Source organism: Egretta garzetta, unplaced genomic scaffold (genome assembly GCF_000687185.1).
Source record: "Egretta garzetta isolate BGI_Z169 unplaced genomic scaffold, ASM68718v1 scaffold25, whole genome shotgun sequence".
Classification (NCBI taxonomy): Eukaryota; Metazoa; Chordata; class Aves; order Pelecaniformes; family Ardeidae; genus Egretta; species Egretta garzetta.
In genome coordinates this window covers 1,893,687-1,908,654 of record NW_009259800.1, presented here as the reverse complement: position 1 = coordinate 1,908,654, position 14,968 = coordinate 1,893,687, and positions in this window count along the sequence as shown.

Here is a 14,968-nt window from a genome sequence, read left to right as displayed (position 1 = left end):
TTCCTTATGATCACTCAAGCGTTTCTAACTGTCTCTTTTGTCTTTTTTCTGCCTGTTCTTGACTTTCCCTGGCCTTTTGTGCCAGTTTCTAATGCTTGCTGCAGGTTTTTGGTTAACTTTCTACCAAGTGTTTCCCTCTTCTCTGTTAGAAACCTCTCTGAAGCCCCACTTGACCCACAGAGAATTTCAAGTGCCAGAACTCTGTCACCATGCAGAGCAACCTGGGATTGGCAGGAGCAGCCATAGCACCTTTGACTTTAGTTGCATCTATTTATACTGATTTTTGGACTGATCCCTATCGGCACTTGAAATGTCAAAAAGCAGGATTTCTCTTGGTCAAGAGCTTCACCATAGGTCAAAGCAGGCCTATGGGATACTGTGTTTGGACTACACCTAGGATATAGAGTCATAGAATCATCTAGGTTGGAAAAGACCTTTAAGATCATCAAGTCCAACTGTTAACCTAACCCTGCCATCCCACCACTAAACCATGTCCCTATCTGTCCTGGGGGGGATTTTTGAGCAAAGTGTCCAGACCCTGTTCCTAGGGTGGGATTTTATCTAAGGCATGCCTTCCAACAAAGCTAATCTTCTACTAGGTTTCCCTGGAGTGCTGCAACTCACACTGTGCAAGACAGCTACAGTATCCTGGCCTGCAGGGTGACCTGCGGGGCAGCTTTTGTTGTGTTTTGCTAATGCAGTGAATTCTTGCAGCTGCTGGCATCAAGGATGACATGCACCAGAAATCCGGCAGGTCCCACGAAGCCACCGGATGCCTCTTTCTCTGTAGTGCTGTCAGCCTGTGCTGTGCCTCCCTCTGCGCAGCCTCTGTGCTCGTGCCCAGCTGCCGGACACAGCAGAGCCATCATCTTCCTACGCATGACCATGACCAGTGCTCCCTGAGCGTGTTCAGGCCAGCAGAGTGCTGGTGTTGGCCAATGCAAGTGAGCCTCATAGCTGGCCCAGAACAACACAGAAGCTACAGGAAAAAGATGTAAAGCTGCTGTGAGCTGAGCATTTGGGGACAGCTTGAGACTAAGAAAGGTGAAGGGGCTCACTGGATAATAGGAAGGAGAAGAACATGAAATCAGGTAGCGCCCCAGCAGCTGGGCATTTGGAAGGTGTAGCTCATGATGTAGAGGCTTGTTTCTTATGGAGCTGGTTTTGGAGACCACAGTTGGGTGTCAAAATGCATTTGAGAAAATTTGAAGTCGTGTTTTGTATGGCCAGTGAGAAGGAGAGGAGGGAGAAGCTAGTGTCTGATTAGAGATGGTCCTCCTGTGCTCTAGGAAAGGTGTGTTTGCACAGAGGGTCCTTGTACTGAAGGAGCAGAGGAAGAGGGTGCATCTGAACATGATTACAGAAGATAAGAGATCGTAAAGCAGGTTGTTATTGGTGTGTGATGCTGCTGAATGGGAGAGATAGGGGTGTCCTGCTGATTGCACCTGCCTGCTGTGGGATGGCCGCTCCTGCCCTACCCCCTGTCTGAATGCTTGCCTTTGGAGTTGGGAGCCCAGTGTGACTTTGCCATATCTGCAAACCTCAGCTTAAGTCTCGGAAACAGTGTTTGCTGGCACTGCGGGTTGCTAAGCAGATGGGCTGCTGCGTTTGTACCCGCTGAAGTTTTTCAGTAGAGGGTGGCTTTGGTGTGGCATTTCAGTAATTGTTGCCAGCGTGGAAGAAACAGAAGGAAAAGCATCTCCAGTTCCTTACCACCTGCTTCTCCTCCCTCCTTGTGGCCCCCATCCTACACTTAAGCAGGTACTTGCCCACAAAGTACATTGAGAGGAAAATGATAGAGGAAAAAAAATCCCCACCCAGATTGATTGCAAGGTGTGACAGGTGAAATTCTGGTGTGAGGAAATAGCAGAAAAATCTTAACTAGGCATGCTAAAAATGAGGTGAGGCAGCTGAGTCACTAGAGGGGAAACTTGAGCTACGTGTGGTCCATGAAGGAGACTGAATGTGAATGGTTTGAGTGTGACTTGCCAAAGCATTTGCTATTCCGTCTCTATGGGCTGGTGCCAGCTGGGATTGCGTAGCTGGATGGCAGTGCTGTAGGACGTGCCATCCAGCCCATGCCCGCTGAGATGGGTGCTGCAGACTGGCCAGCTTCTGCATGGCATTTTCCTTCTTCCTTTGCTGGGTCCCTTGGCTTGGCCTGAGGAACCTGATGGGTCTTCCAGTGTGAGGGTTTTTTCGAAAACTGCGAAGCATGCCCAGAGCAGGGCAAGGGTTCAGTCTGTTCCCATGTTATACACTCTGAATACGTGAATGAAATTGCATCTGGCTTTAATGGGAGCACATGAAATGCTTTTGAACGTCCCACCCTAAGGCTTGGATAAGAAGCTCTTGTAATTAAGAACTGAACCCCTGGTTCTGACCTTTTGTTTACTGATGCTAAGTTTTACCTTTTGTAAGAGATGAAAAGTAGGGGTGACTTTTTTTGGTTAACCACAGGGGGTCCGACTAGCATGTGATACAGCAGCGAAGCTGTAACACTGTGTGCTATCCTGTCCTTTTTGAATGGAGTGAAAGAGTTGAGATAAGAACATCACTTTGGAGTTGAAATTTAAAAATTCCCTAAAATGTTGTGGGAATCCTTACCTTCCCCCATCAAGTTTTCATCTCCTTGGTACTTGTGGCTTCTCTGTCCTGGTTGAAGGGATTATTCCCCCTGAAAAATGCATTTTGACAGGTTGCCTGGGTGTCATCAGATGTAAGCTGACTCATTTCTCTCTGTTCAGGTGAGATCCATCTCTCTTACTCATTGATTTTTGTGTCCTCATGTCTTGAGATTTATGGAACTAGATGTATCAAAGAGCAAACTCTGTTCCCAAACCCTTGAAAGATCAAAGTGATTAGTATTTCATGTCTTCAGCATCCTCCTCTTCTCCCCCTGTCCAAAAAAGAGAAGTAAACCATTAGGCTTTAAAAGCTAATTATGGGTAGCAACAGATTTCATCATCACCAAGAGGGTCTATATACCAAAACTGGGCTTTGTAGTTGCTTTTTTGGGTGTCCATCCACCCCTTTCCATGGCTGTTAAAACATTTGGATGGTTTGTGAGCTAACAGGCTCTGAGCAGATGGGAGAATTGAGTTACATCATTTTGCTTTTTTTTTAATGTAAAATTTTTATCAGATCTCTAGCTGATGAAGAAAGAGACATATTGGGAAAGAAGGTGTGGGTGAAATGAGGACAACATTATCCCTGTACTTGGCCACATGGGTTGGTTTGTTTTTTTGGAACACCCTCTCTTGCAGATGATCTGCCCATAAGTATCTACTGCGCTTTTTGGTGATATTTCTTCCCCAGCATTGTTTTTCCTGACTCTAACAAAAAAAATGCTAAGGTTTTTTTTGTGTGTGTGTGACCACATTAAGGATTTGGATCTTTCACTTCCCATCTGTTAAGTGGGAGGAACAAGATATCTGTTCCTTCATCCTTTGTCGTGACTATTGTTGATTGTAGCACTAGGGTGGGGATTTTTCTTGCTGTATTGATGAACAGGACCCCTGTGCCATTCCAGATGCTGCTAAGAAATAGGTTGATTTAAGATATATTTTTAAATGCTAGGTCTGCATGAGAAATACCACTACATCTCTGCCATCTCCAGGAAGCCTCGCTGCCGCCGCATCGCTCTTGGAGGAGTGAATGCTCACCCCTTCTGAGCCCCGCTTCCCCTTTCCTTGGTCCGTTGTGGCAGCCCCAAGCATATGTGCTGTGTACAGCTGATGTTCCATATGTTCTGCTGAAAGGCTGAGCGATACATTATATTGTTGAGCAAACCCGGGTGGCGTGTTTATCCGGCTTATTTCATGAGCGTTTGGAGAAACAAAATCAATAACATTTATGTAACACTCCTGTCATCCCCTTCAGTCTCTCCCTTGCAACTGTGGATGCTTTTCCTGAAATGAGTAGTGAAACGTATTTAATTGTACAGTATGATGGCCACCAAACGGCAGCTCCAAAGCTGTTCGGATCACCCCAATGTACAGTAAATGCTTAAGTAATTTTCATGAGCGAACGAGCACAAGTTAGTGCAGCATCTTGTTTGTAAATGAGCACGAACTGCTGGGCTGGTTTCATATTTTTATGGCGAGGGATATTATCCCTCTGAAGGTGTCAAGTTGCTTGCTGCACCTGTTTTACTGTGCATCCTATAGAGAAGGTCCCTGGCTGAGCAGAGGAATCCTGTGCAGGGCAAGACAGCTATGGTGCTGCCACTGAGACCATGGTGCCTTCAGTAAATCAGATTTTTCAGTCTTCTATAGGTCTTGTTGGGCTAGGAAGCACTAGGTAAAGCTTAATCTTCGCGGAGTCTTACTAGTTGATAAGGTTATCGAAAGCTTTCTCTCCTTTGCTAATTTGCATGCACTTACTCTGCCTGATGTTGCAGAGCCTGTCTCTTTTATTTCACTGGGGCACCTCACTCAAAGTTTACACACCCATTCCAAAGTGAATATACATCACTTAAGGTGAAATATTGCCCCCAAACCTGAAGATGCGGGTATTCCTTTAGCAAGGTGGTTGCTTTCCACTGCACATCCCTGGCTCTAAAATAATGTCCTGACTCTCCAGAGTGTGATGTGCCATAGCAACAAGTTCAGGGACTCTCTATCCTGCATGCCCTCTCCCTCCATCATGAGGGACACATGCTGACATACAACGGCTTTTTGAAACTTCTGCTTTAGTGCATGGCAATGGTTTTCTCCTAAGCTCCTGGGAAGGAGGAACTGCTAATTTTTATGGGGCATTTTGTGCCTGATCAACTTGATGACCTACATTGACTAAGGGATGATTTCTTTGCCAAATAACAATTTAAATGTAAAGTAGTGTGACTGCTAGCTTGGAATTGTGTTGCCATGCGAGTTCATTACGTAGCTTGCTTACTCTCTTCTAACACTTCAATAAAACCGTGCATTGTTGTGCTCTCTTACTTCCTTCCAAGTAGATATAAAAAAAAAAGTAAACGCCAACATTCAATACGGAATAGGCTTACAGATGTAAATCCAGGGGAAGATGATGGTGACAGAGCCTGACCATCTGACTGCTAATAAACATCTTTGGGTTTTAACCTGCTGGACAAAGTGTGATGAGCAGAATTAAGATAAAACCATTGTGTAAAAGATCCAGTAGCTTTGTTCTGTGTGTGTGTGTGTGTGTGTGTCATCTACCTGTAGGAGCACTTTTATTCTTGAAGAAATGGTGGGGTTTGGTTGAAAGCTTGGGGAAAGACTTGTGCTGTCAGCATCTTGTGCTTGCTCTGCATTTAAAGCAGCCTAAGAGCCTGGCAAGGCAATTGCTGGGCCCTGCTCGCAGGCTTGTGCTTAGTCACAGGGCTCCATGAGGCTCTGAAGGCTGGGATTTTTCTGAAATGTGTCTGGATACCCAGCCCTCTGCTCTTTTGAGCTCTCTCCTCTTGTAAAGGTTCTCTGATGTTCCTCCTGGGGTGGCTGCGTCTCTTTGAACATGGCAATTCCCTTGCATCTCTGTGAAGATTATGCCATTTTCTGTCCTCTCTTAACAGGAAGGTCTGTGAGCTCAAGGGGTGGCATGATTGCTCGTTTCTGGAGAGAGAAGGGACAAAAGCAATCACCAGTCTCTAGGAATGAAAGAAATGTCCCAGTTTTTACTCAGGGATGAGCCATAGATCACAGACTCTATTTTTAATTTTATATCTTTTCATTTGTGAGTTTATCCCTCCTGAAATTGAAGGTAGAACCTCAGTAAGACCAAAACCGAGTACATCATGGTAGTTCTTTTTTTTTTTTTTTTTTTTTTTTTTTTTTGTCTAATTTAACTTTAGATAAAAAGAATCTTTTCTTTTCATTTTGGTTTGCCTCATCTGGAACTATAAATTTCCCTGGTCACTGCCATGTGCAAAGAGGAAATCCCCAAGCAGAAGAGCAGCGTCAGTCCAGGCCCATGAGGAGCAACTGAAGGAATCTAACAAGTTTGAACTTATTTCCAAGTTGCATGCCAGGAAAGGAGCAGAAAGCCCAACTTTGTGTCCTGTTGGAAGAACACAGGGGGGCAGTTGATGGAAACTCCACACCTATCTCTCCCTGTGGACCTTGAACCCCAGAGCAGAACCCCACAGAGACAGGGACTTCCCTCTTGCTTGGTCTTTTTGTGGCTGCAGTGGCTGGCTGAGAGCTGAGTCCCTCTGAAACTGGCTGGTTTGTGTGGTTGTGGCAATCTGCCCAAGAGGATGGGTCATCTTGTCCCTTTACACCTTCAACAGTTGGGCCAAGTGAAGTACGTTTTGCTTCACTGTAATAAGTGCTGCCTAATTAATTAATCCCTCCCACCCTGGAGCAATGCATGGAATAGGTTGTCCAGAGAGGTAGCGGAGGCCCCATCCCTGGAAACATTCAAGGACAGGCTGGATGGGGCTCTGAGCAACCTGATCTGGTTAGCAGTGTCCCTGCTCATTGCAGGGCGGTTGGACTAGATGATCTCTAGGGGTCCCTTCCAACCCAAAACATTCTATGATCTCCTTTGTGTTCCCTCCCAGCTGGCCTGACCTCCTTCATCAGAGGTAAAAAGAGAGGAATTTATTGCCAGAATTTACTGGAGTCAAACTACAGCTTTACTCTGTGTGTTGGGGACTGTTCGTGCAGAGCTGCATACCACCACCCAGGCCGACCCCAGAGTAGTGCTCAGGGAGGGAGCAGTCGCCTCTGTGGTTAAATTTTGTGCTGCTGCTGTACTTACCCGTGCATGGATGTGGCTGGGTTTGGAGCGATGTTAGAGCCTTTAGGACAAAAAAAAAAATAAAAAGAAGCCTGTAGGAGTCGTTAGGCATGCTACAACCATGGTAGACTTCCCTTTTCTTCCCCAACTTCTGTAGGAAACTGTTAAAGCCACTTATTTTCCCACAGAAAGGTGTAAATTAACCCTTTGCCTTCTGCCTCCTCCTTCTCCTCCCTGTTAGCTCCTGTGGCTCTCAAGCCTTCTCGTGCTGTGAGCTCTTGGGACTCCTGGTGTAGGTACCTGGTGTGCGATGGCTGCAGGTGAGAGCTGTAGCATGAACTAATGGATGTGACTACAGGGGCTGTTTTGTTGACCTTCCTCCCCACCCCGACCATACCCATTTTAATAGCAGTACCCGAGCAGCAGGCAACCTGCTGTACCATGGCATTCATTTTTTGCAGCACTTGCTCAGAGTGGGGCTGCATCTGGGGGCAGTGACTTTTTTCTTTTCCATTGGCCATTTCTGAAAGAGAGCTACATCAGCCTATGAAAAATTCAAAGGAAATGGTTGATTTGGCAGGGAGTTTGCCAAAAGCAGCAGCCTAGAGCCCTAAATTAGGGTGGGGTGACCTTGTTCTGCTGCAGAACCAGAGTCACTTCAGTGGGGGTAGCAGAAAGACCCCTGGAAACTGTTGTCTCTTTAAACCTGGATGGTGATCCGTGAGGATGGACACGACGGAGGAGCGTATATAGCAGCTGGGTTCCCGGATGACCATTCGTGGATGCATGGGATGGTAGTGTGACACTTTGTTGGGTCAGTCTTTCATGTTAGCAGTTATTCTGGTTCCCTGAGCTGGTATCCTAGGGTTTCTCTTCCCCAGCAAGGTATGCTGTTCAAGCCCTTTGCCTAGACTGATTGCTTTTTCCTTTTGTGTGTGTGTTATATTACATGCCTCAAAAAAAATCTGCTGCGTGTGTTGCTTTGGAATGGCATCTAGCAGGGGAGGAGGTAACACGTGGCTGCAGCTCTCGCTGTCCTGCACAGGGCAGAGCACCCTGTGCTCTTGCAGTTTGTCTCTGCTGTGGCAGGCAGCAAATGGTCAATAAACTCTTTCTTTTTTTTTCCTTTTTATTTTTTTTTCCCAGGACGGACCCCACCACTGGTATGTTGTTCAACAGAAGTCTCTTGGCATCAAATAAATTATTAGAATTTCAATTTCAAGTATGTCTTTGGCACTGTACGTAGTGGGGAACTTATGTTCAGGTTGTAGTCTACTAAGTGGATTTGTTTCCTAAAATAAAAGCATCACTTGTCTAGACTAAATTTTTTTTCAGTGACCTGTAACAAACTGAAACTCCTTCATAAATGAGCTAATGGGTTGGTGTAGGTCAGTGATGTAGGTCTGTAACGAATCTCAGCCTGCCAGTCAGTTTGCTTTTCTTGGTCCACTCAGAACTAATCTGTGTACTGCAGCCTGAAACCACCGGGTAGATCACACTGAGGTCCAGTGACAGGTCAGGGAAGGTGAAAAGGCAGGAATGAAATCAGATTACAAATATTCTTGCAGTACTCTCAGCTCTTTAAAGAGATTGTTGCTTGTCTGTTTACTAGTCGTTTGTCTTCTGTGCCCGGTTGCAGTGTAGGAGCATCTGATTATTATAGAAAAGATGTGGGATCTCATACTGAAGCAACTACAACAGAGTGGGACTTGTTCTTGGCATGATCCAAAGCCTGTTAAAGCTGGTAACAATCTCTGCTTTCATTGCTCAGCCTTGCATAACACTATCCTCCATAAGAAACACTGTGTTGGAACATATAAAGAGTCTGGTGGGTGCGTGTAAAGAGCCACAGGCTAAACAAGCCTGTGCAGTGTTTACCAGAGGCTGCTTATATTCACTGAAGCTCCTTGTGTAATTTTAGTGCAGTTGACCCAGCAAGAAGCAGCGTGCTCCCCTCGCTTTGGGGGGGTCAGCTGGCCACTGTCCTGTGCTTCGGCTGATGGGAACTGTGGCGAGACAAGGGGAGCAGCGTGGGATCACAAACGTATGGGATGTGCTGGCTGTTGAGTCTGGTGGGGTCCAGGCAAACTTGCAGCCCCGAGAGTTTCTGGGTTCCCTGACTTGGGTAGCTCTGGTCGGGGGCTGGGTAGCAGAAGTCCTGTGGTTAATGAGAGCTGGAGCAGAGCTTTCCTTGCGTGCAGGCTGCTGTGCAGAATGAAGGGGCTGTGTAGGAGAGAGCTCTGCATCCTGCCTGGTGCAGTTTAACCCTGAAGGTGTGATGGGAAATCCTACAGCTCGTGACACTTTCCTTAGCAATGTCCTTAATCACTTCCTGGCATACTTTTTTTTTTTTTTACTTCCCCCTCCTTTTCTCACTGAGAAAGATGTGCTCAGGAGGCAACTTGCTTCCAAGTAGGTTATGTTATGAGTTTATCTGATCTGACTCAGTTCTATCCACTATGTAGTCTGTTCTGACCCAGTCCCTTCGTAGGACTGCCATGGTCATTATTGCTGATAAAGACCTTCTTTAACTCCAGCTGGGCAGTTTTAGGCTTGGAGGGGCTGTGATTACAGCAGGGTGGGGACCTGGGCCATACATTGGGATCTGCTCAGCAATGACAACAAGGAGCCCAGCATGGCTGGTAACACCTGCCTGGGTTGCATGGAGAGCCCTCACTGAGCCCCATCTTGCTACTGGTGTGTTAGCCAGCTCAGAGTGTGTCTATGCTATATGGTGTCCATGGCTGGGCTGGCGATGCAGGTCTGCCTGGAATGGTCTGCACTGGAAGGGCCACCTCCGTGGAGGTTTTGTGAGAGGTCATGGGTCCACAGTTGGTTTTTGAGGCTCTGTGTGCCACAGGCTTACCCTGTCTATAACCGTATTTGCTGAATTAGCTGGAGCACCAGAGGTGACTTGTTAGGCTTCTGCACCATCTGTGGAAGGACAGGCTGAGCTGGTACACAGCCAAGCAGTATGGTCAACCTGTCATCGTTGCTTTGGGCCAGCAAGGTGAGTTTGTCCTGGATCAGCAGAACAAGCAGAAGAGGGCTGAGGTAACAAAATCTCTGAAAAAAGTTGCCTTGCCCTGCGGGGAACTGAGCAATCCTTGGCATTATTTTATGCAAAATACTGATCGTTGCAGGTCCTAACTGCAGGGGCTTTTCAGAAGCCTCTGGGGACTTCGTGCAAACATCTGGTTTTGGTAAAGCAGCTCCTTCTAAGAGTACAGCCGTGTAAACAAGCTATTTGTGAGTGTCTAGGTTTATACCACTTTAACTGCATCTGCTAGGCAAAATTCTCCTTTTCTGTGTGTGTAGTGGAGAACACCTCTGAGGTATTTCTTTGCTGCAGTTGTCTTTGTTCTTGCTTGGATCTACAGCCTTCTGCTAGCCTTAGTTGTCTGGCACGTTATAGACTGTCACCTTACCCTTTCTATAATGAAGATATTCTTTGCCTGTTTGCTCATGGGTCTTCCCTGCCACTCCAGAGGTTTAAAAGATAGAATCAGTTCAGGTTAAATTACATTAATGTGCAAATATGTACTGATTTCATCTACAGAGCACTCTTGCAGCTTCCTCCGAAAAGCTGTACAAACAGCAGTAATCCGGACCTCCCTGGACCTCATTAGTCACCAGTCGTGTCTAAAACTCTCAGGTTGAGATAGTGAACTTTCTGTGACACTGGAAAGTTTTGTCCTCAGGAGCATCGTGCTCTGTTACTGGTGCTGCAGAAGTAGGCATAAAGTGTAGGATGCTGGAAAAAAAAAATAATCTCGTTCTTTGTTTCCTGGGCTTGCTCTCATCTACCTCCTGAGCATCATCTACTGTGTGGCTTTGCTGTAGCACAAGTGAGCTCCATGCCAACTCTTCCACTCCAGGAGTCGGATGTGCAGGAAGGTGGGCAAAGGCTATGGCGACACATAAAGCGGAGCTAAGTTTAGCTGGTGGGAGAGATGCTCTTTCACAAACAGCTTTCATTTCATCAAAGGCTTTTGGCAGGTAAGAAAGGAAAGGAGTAGCACCCCGAGGACACTACTGCGACTGTGTGGCATGATGTTCCCTCTGTGGTCTTCCAAAGCTGGGAGCAGTGGGTTAATTTACTGTGACTTGCTCTCTTTGCCCACACTGATCACCAGCTGGCAAGGAATCCATCGGCTCCTCCTGGCAACCCACAACAGGCAGGCACATTAAACCCAGCCTTCTGCAGCAGCAGGAGCAAGTCCTTTCAGGATGGGCCTTAGAAAGAAGGCTCTGTCCAGGGTTTATAGCAGAGGGATGTGAGTAAAATGGGGACAGCAATGGAGATGAACTCAAAGCATCCTACCTTTGGGTGTGGAAGCTGCTAAGGCACAGACCTTGCTGTTGACCTCTGCAAAACCCATTTATGTCCTGGATGCCTTTCCATGTGTCTGTTTAATATTGTGGTTATGCTTGTGTCTTTGCAGGTGAAGGCCAAGGGCTTGCTGCACTGAACTTAATTTTAGTACATGCGTTCTTTTCTCTAAGCCTATTTTGAAGATGGCTGTACTTTTGTTCCTTGGTGCCTGAGGAAAAGGATTGATGCTAATGTTTTAGTGATGCAGGTGGGCAGTTCTTTAACAAAAATGGAACCTTACTTGCTGAGATACCAAAACTGGTGATAGATGTTGGCGGGTACCATGCCAGCTCTTGCTCAGGCAGCCAAGTCTGTGAAATGAGCTTTGCAGACTTTAAATTGTGGCTTTTTCTTAGCAGGTCAACTTCTCTGCTTCACTTTCCTCTTGTGCGTGCGTACACAAGCCAGTATAGGGGTAAATCTCTTAAGAGGGAGGGCTGTAGGGAAGGATCGCCTGAAACCTAAGCCGTGTGGAATCCAGGATGAGGTATTTGTTTAAGCATCTCTGCTTTATTTCTAACCACCTCTGACTTCCTCAGCACCACGGGTGACCCTGGCGGGTAAGAAAAGCCACTTAGTAAAGAAGTGCATTTCTGCAGAGCAGCAGTAAGATATCTTCACTTTTTGGCTCTTGTATCGCTGTACTATCTGTAAGCTGGATAAAAGCCTCAGAGGAATGATTGTCTGAGCAAGATTGAATCTGGAAGAGAGGCTCATGGATCCCAGGAATAAACTGGCTGTCAGAATGTAGTATTGACTTGAAGAAAGCCAGTCCTTGGAGGCACTATTGACTGTCATTACTGATGTAGTGGAGACTGCCTAAAGTGCCATTTCTTGAGAGTGGCATCATTTTTTGCTGCACTTCTTTCTTTTTTGTCTCCTCTTCTCTTTCTTGCTTTTGAAGAGGGTGGGCAGAAAACCAATACTGGCACAGGTCATGAGTGAAATGGAAATATGTGCTGAGCTGGAGCCTGCTCAGGGACTGGTTTCGAAGTGAAGGGCAGAGAGGGGATCCTGAAGGACTGGTTCCCCTCAGCGCATACTCAGGCTGGAACTTAAAATGCTTCCAGACCTTGTTTGCAGAGAGCAAACTCTTCCCCGTATTCACCCAAAGGCAGCCTTCTCACAGCAGGAGCGATGAGGCTTTTTCTTTCACCTGCCTCTATCAGATTTTGTTCTCGAAGGAGGGGTCCCATTTAGAAGATAGAGTGCAAGGGCACAGACAACTTGGGAGAAACCTGGTGTCTGTGCTAGGAAGGGTGAAGGGAGGAGGGTGAAGGATCTCAGTGTTATTCTTAAGACTTGGCAAAAATAGTCCTAGGGCCCGTGAATACAGCTTCTTCCCTGGTGTTTGTCCCCATTGCTCCTCCTTCACTTGCACTCTCAACGCGGAGCCTAGGACAATAGGGGGAAAAGAGCTCATGACCCTTTGGGAATGTTGGCTGTTTCCAACTCTTGCAATTAGGCTGGGCAGAGCAGCGCTAATTGAAGCAATGCTGTTCCAGCCCACAGGGTCCTATTGGTATTTGGGGTGGGAATTTCAAAACCACTTGGTGGGTATGGACTTTTCTTTTTAGTTTTGTTTTGGTGTGTGTTTTTTGGTTGTTTTCCCTTCCCCCCCCCCCCCCCTTTGGTGTGTGTTTTTTGGTTGTTTTCCCTTCCCCCCCCGCCCCCCCCCCCAGGGAACCCGTCCATATTGCTTCGGTGGCGTGCAAGAGGGGACCTTTAAGTTCTCTGGCTTTAGCAATGCGTTTCCTGAATTTCAAAAATCCCTCTCGTAAAAGCTATTATTTTTGGTTTGCATTGTGTTTTCATTTGACTGTTTTCAGACAACTCAACAACTGCTTCAGAACATAATGAGTTTGGGCTGTGCATTCCACAAAGCAGCAACCAAAAACACCTCAAGAGAAGGATGTGGACATCTATTGTAGCCGTACAGCAAAACTCCAGTTTCTCAGGTACTTTCTTAATGGCACAGCTTGAGGATAAAGAAAGGAAAAATGTAATAGGCTTGTGCATGTTGGCACTACCCTTACCCAGCCTTTAACTTTGTACTTAAGTTCTAAAGTCCTTCACCACTTACAGTGGTGTCTTTGGGAACTGAGAACCCTATTAGTAGCCTACTGAGCTGTTGTTGTGTCCTCATCTAAAATTGGGGTGGGATGCTGATATCTAGTCAACGACAAGTAATGTGTACACACAGATAATTATTCTTAGGATATTAGATAAAAAGCTGAGCTTGGGGAAAAAGGGACATTCCCATTTCCAAGGTAATGTGGGAGGGATGGGGAACAAATGCTGCCCAGGCTGTTGGAGTTACTGGGTAGCATGAGGATGAAAAGGCAAGAGAGAGAGATTGAAAAAGGGTGAGGTAACACCCCACCTCTTTTCAAGGGATCCTCATTCTGAATGGCACCGCTTTGAAGTGACTCTGCCCTGAAGGGGATGTCTGGGGTTGCGGGGGGTCTCAGCTGAGTGTCTGGCTTTTCTCCCTTAAGGACATGTTGGCTGGGATACTGAAGTGACTCAGTGTTTGGACGTCTGGATGCTGTTTCAGGCAAAGGGTTTGTTGTGTTGTCCTTGACAGAGATGGTTTTGGATCACCCTGTTGTCCAACTGTCTGGCTAAGGCTGAGATGTAGGTAATCCTTGGTTCATTTGGGTAAGGAGGTGAAGGCAGCTTTTTGAGGACACTGTTAAAATTGCATTCTCGATTTGGGTGTTTTTCCTTTTTCTTCTTCCAAAAGGAAGATGGTTTTTTGGAAGTGATTTTAGTGCTCATCTTTGAAATATCTCTTCCCTTTATTTCCCCATCTGGATGCAGTTAGGCTTTGCATCCTCTTCCCTGTGACTCAGTGCGCCCTTGTGGCCTTAACCCCTGGGGCTCTGCTCCAGGGCTCCCTTGGAAGCACCATTCTGTATAGATTGTGCCTTCCTGCCTGCTGGAATTGGGCTTGGGAAACTGGGGCTCGCTGATGTCAGCAACTGTCCCTTGTCTTCAAGGTACCTCTCAAGGTTTTAACTCAAAGCCTTGGAAATGGTCCGGGATCCAAGCTATCAGCAGAACTGACTTTGCTGCCATGGCAGCTGAGATCAGATGGAAAGTTCAGCTGGATGGGGAAAAAACCCCCCCCACAAACTCTTTTGGTCCTAATTAGAAACACTGGGGAAAAATAATTGGGAAATACATGCTAAAGACCTAACCAGCTCTGCTCATGGTCTGTGTTGGAGCCAGGGAGATATTCAGTCAAAAGTCTGTTGGGTCTCAAACTTGTTTGCTCCCTGGCAGGAGCTGTAGGTGACTGACCTGTGCTGTGTTTGGGTAGGAGGCAGAGGGTGTGGGTGGCTCTGTGGGAGAGTAAACCAGGACACGTAAGTCAAAAGGAGTTTGCTAAGGTCATAGGGTGGGTTAGTGGTGGAAGCGGGAGTTGAACTGAGTCTTCTGGAGCCCTTGCTTGGAGGGAGGTGGAATATTTCTCAGCTCTAAAGGTGTCAAAAAGCAGACAAAGCATCTCAAGATGCCTTGGTCCCGACACTGGTTGGCAGAGAGGCTGAGGCTTTGCACCCAGCTGAGGAGGAGCTGCTGAGCACATTTTAACACCACCCTGTAACAAGCCTGGTGATTGCTCAGAGAAGTTTGCCAGAACCCTGGCAATGACCGAAGGTAGGAGTGAGAGTAGTGACAGGGTTGTTTAAAACACCGCTGTTGACTTGTGGAGAAGGCTGACAAAGGGGAATTGAGTGGAAGTTTGTGGGAATTAGATACCTGACTCCCCTTTGTGCCTTCAAAAAATCTCCATCCCGGATTCCTTTTTCCCCTGAAGGGGAAAGCTTTGTGCTCAGCTGTCCCATTATACTGCAGCAGATGAGGAGATCTAGTTAATTTAAGTGC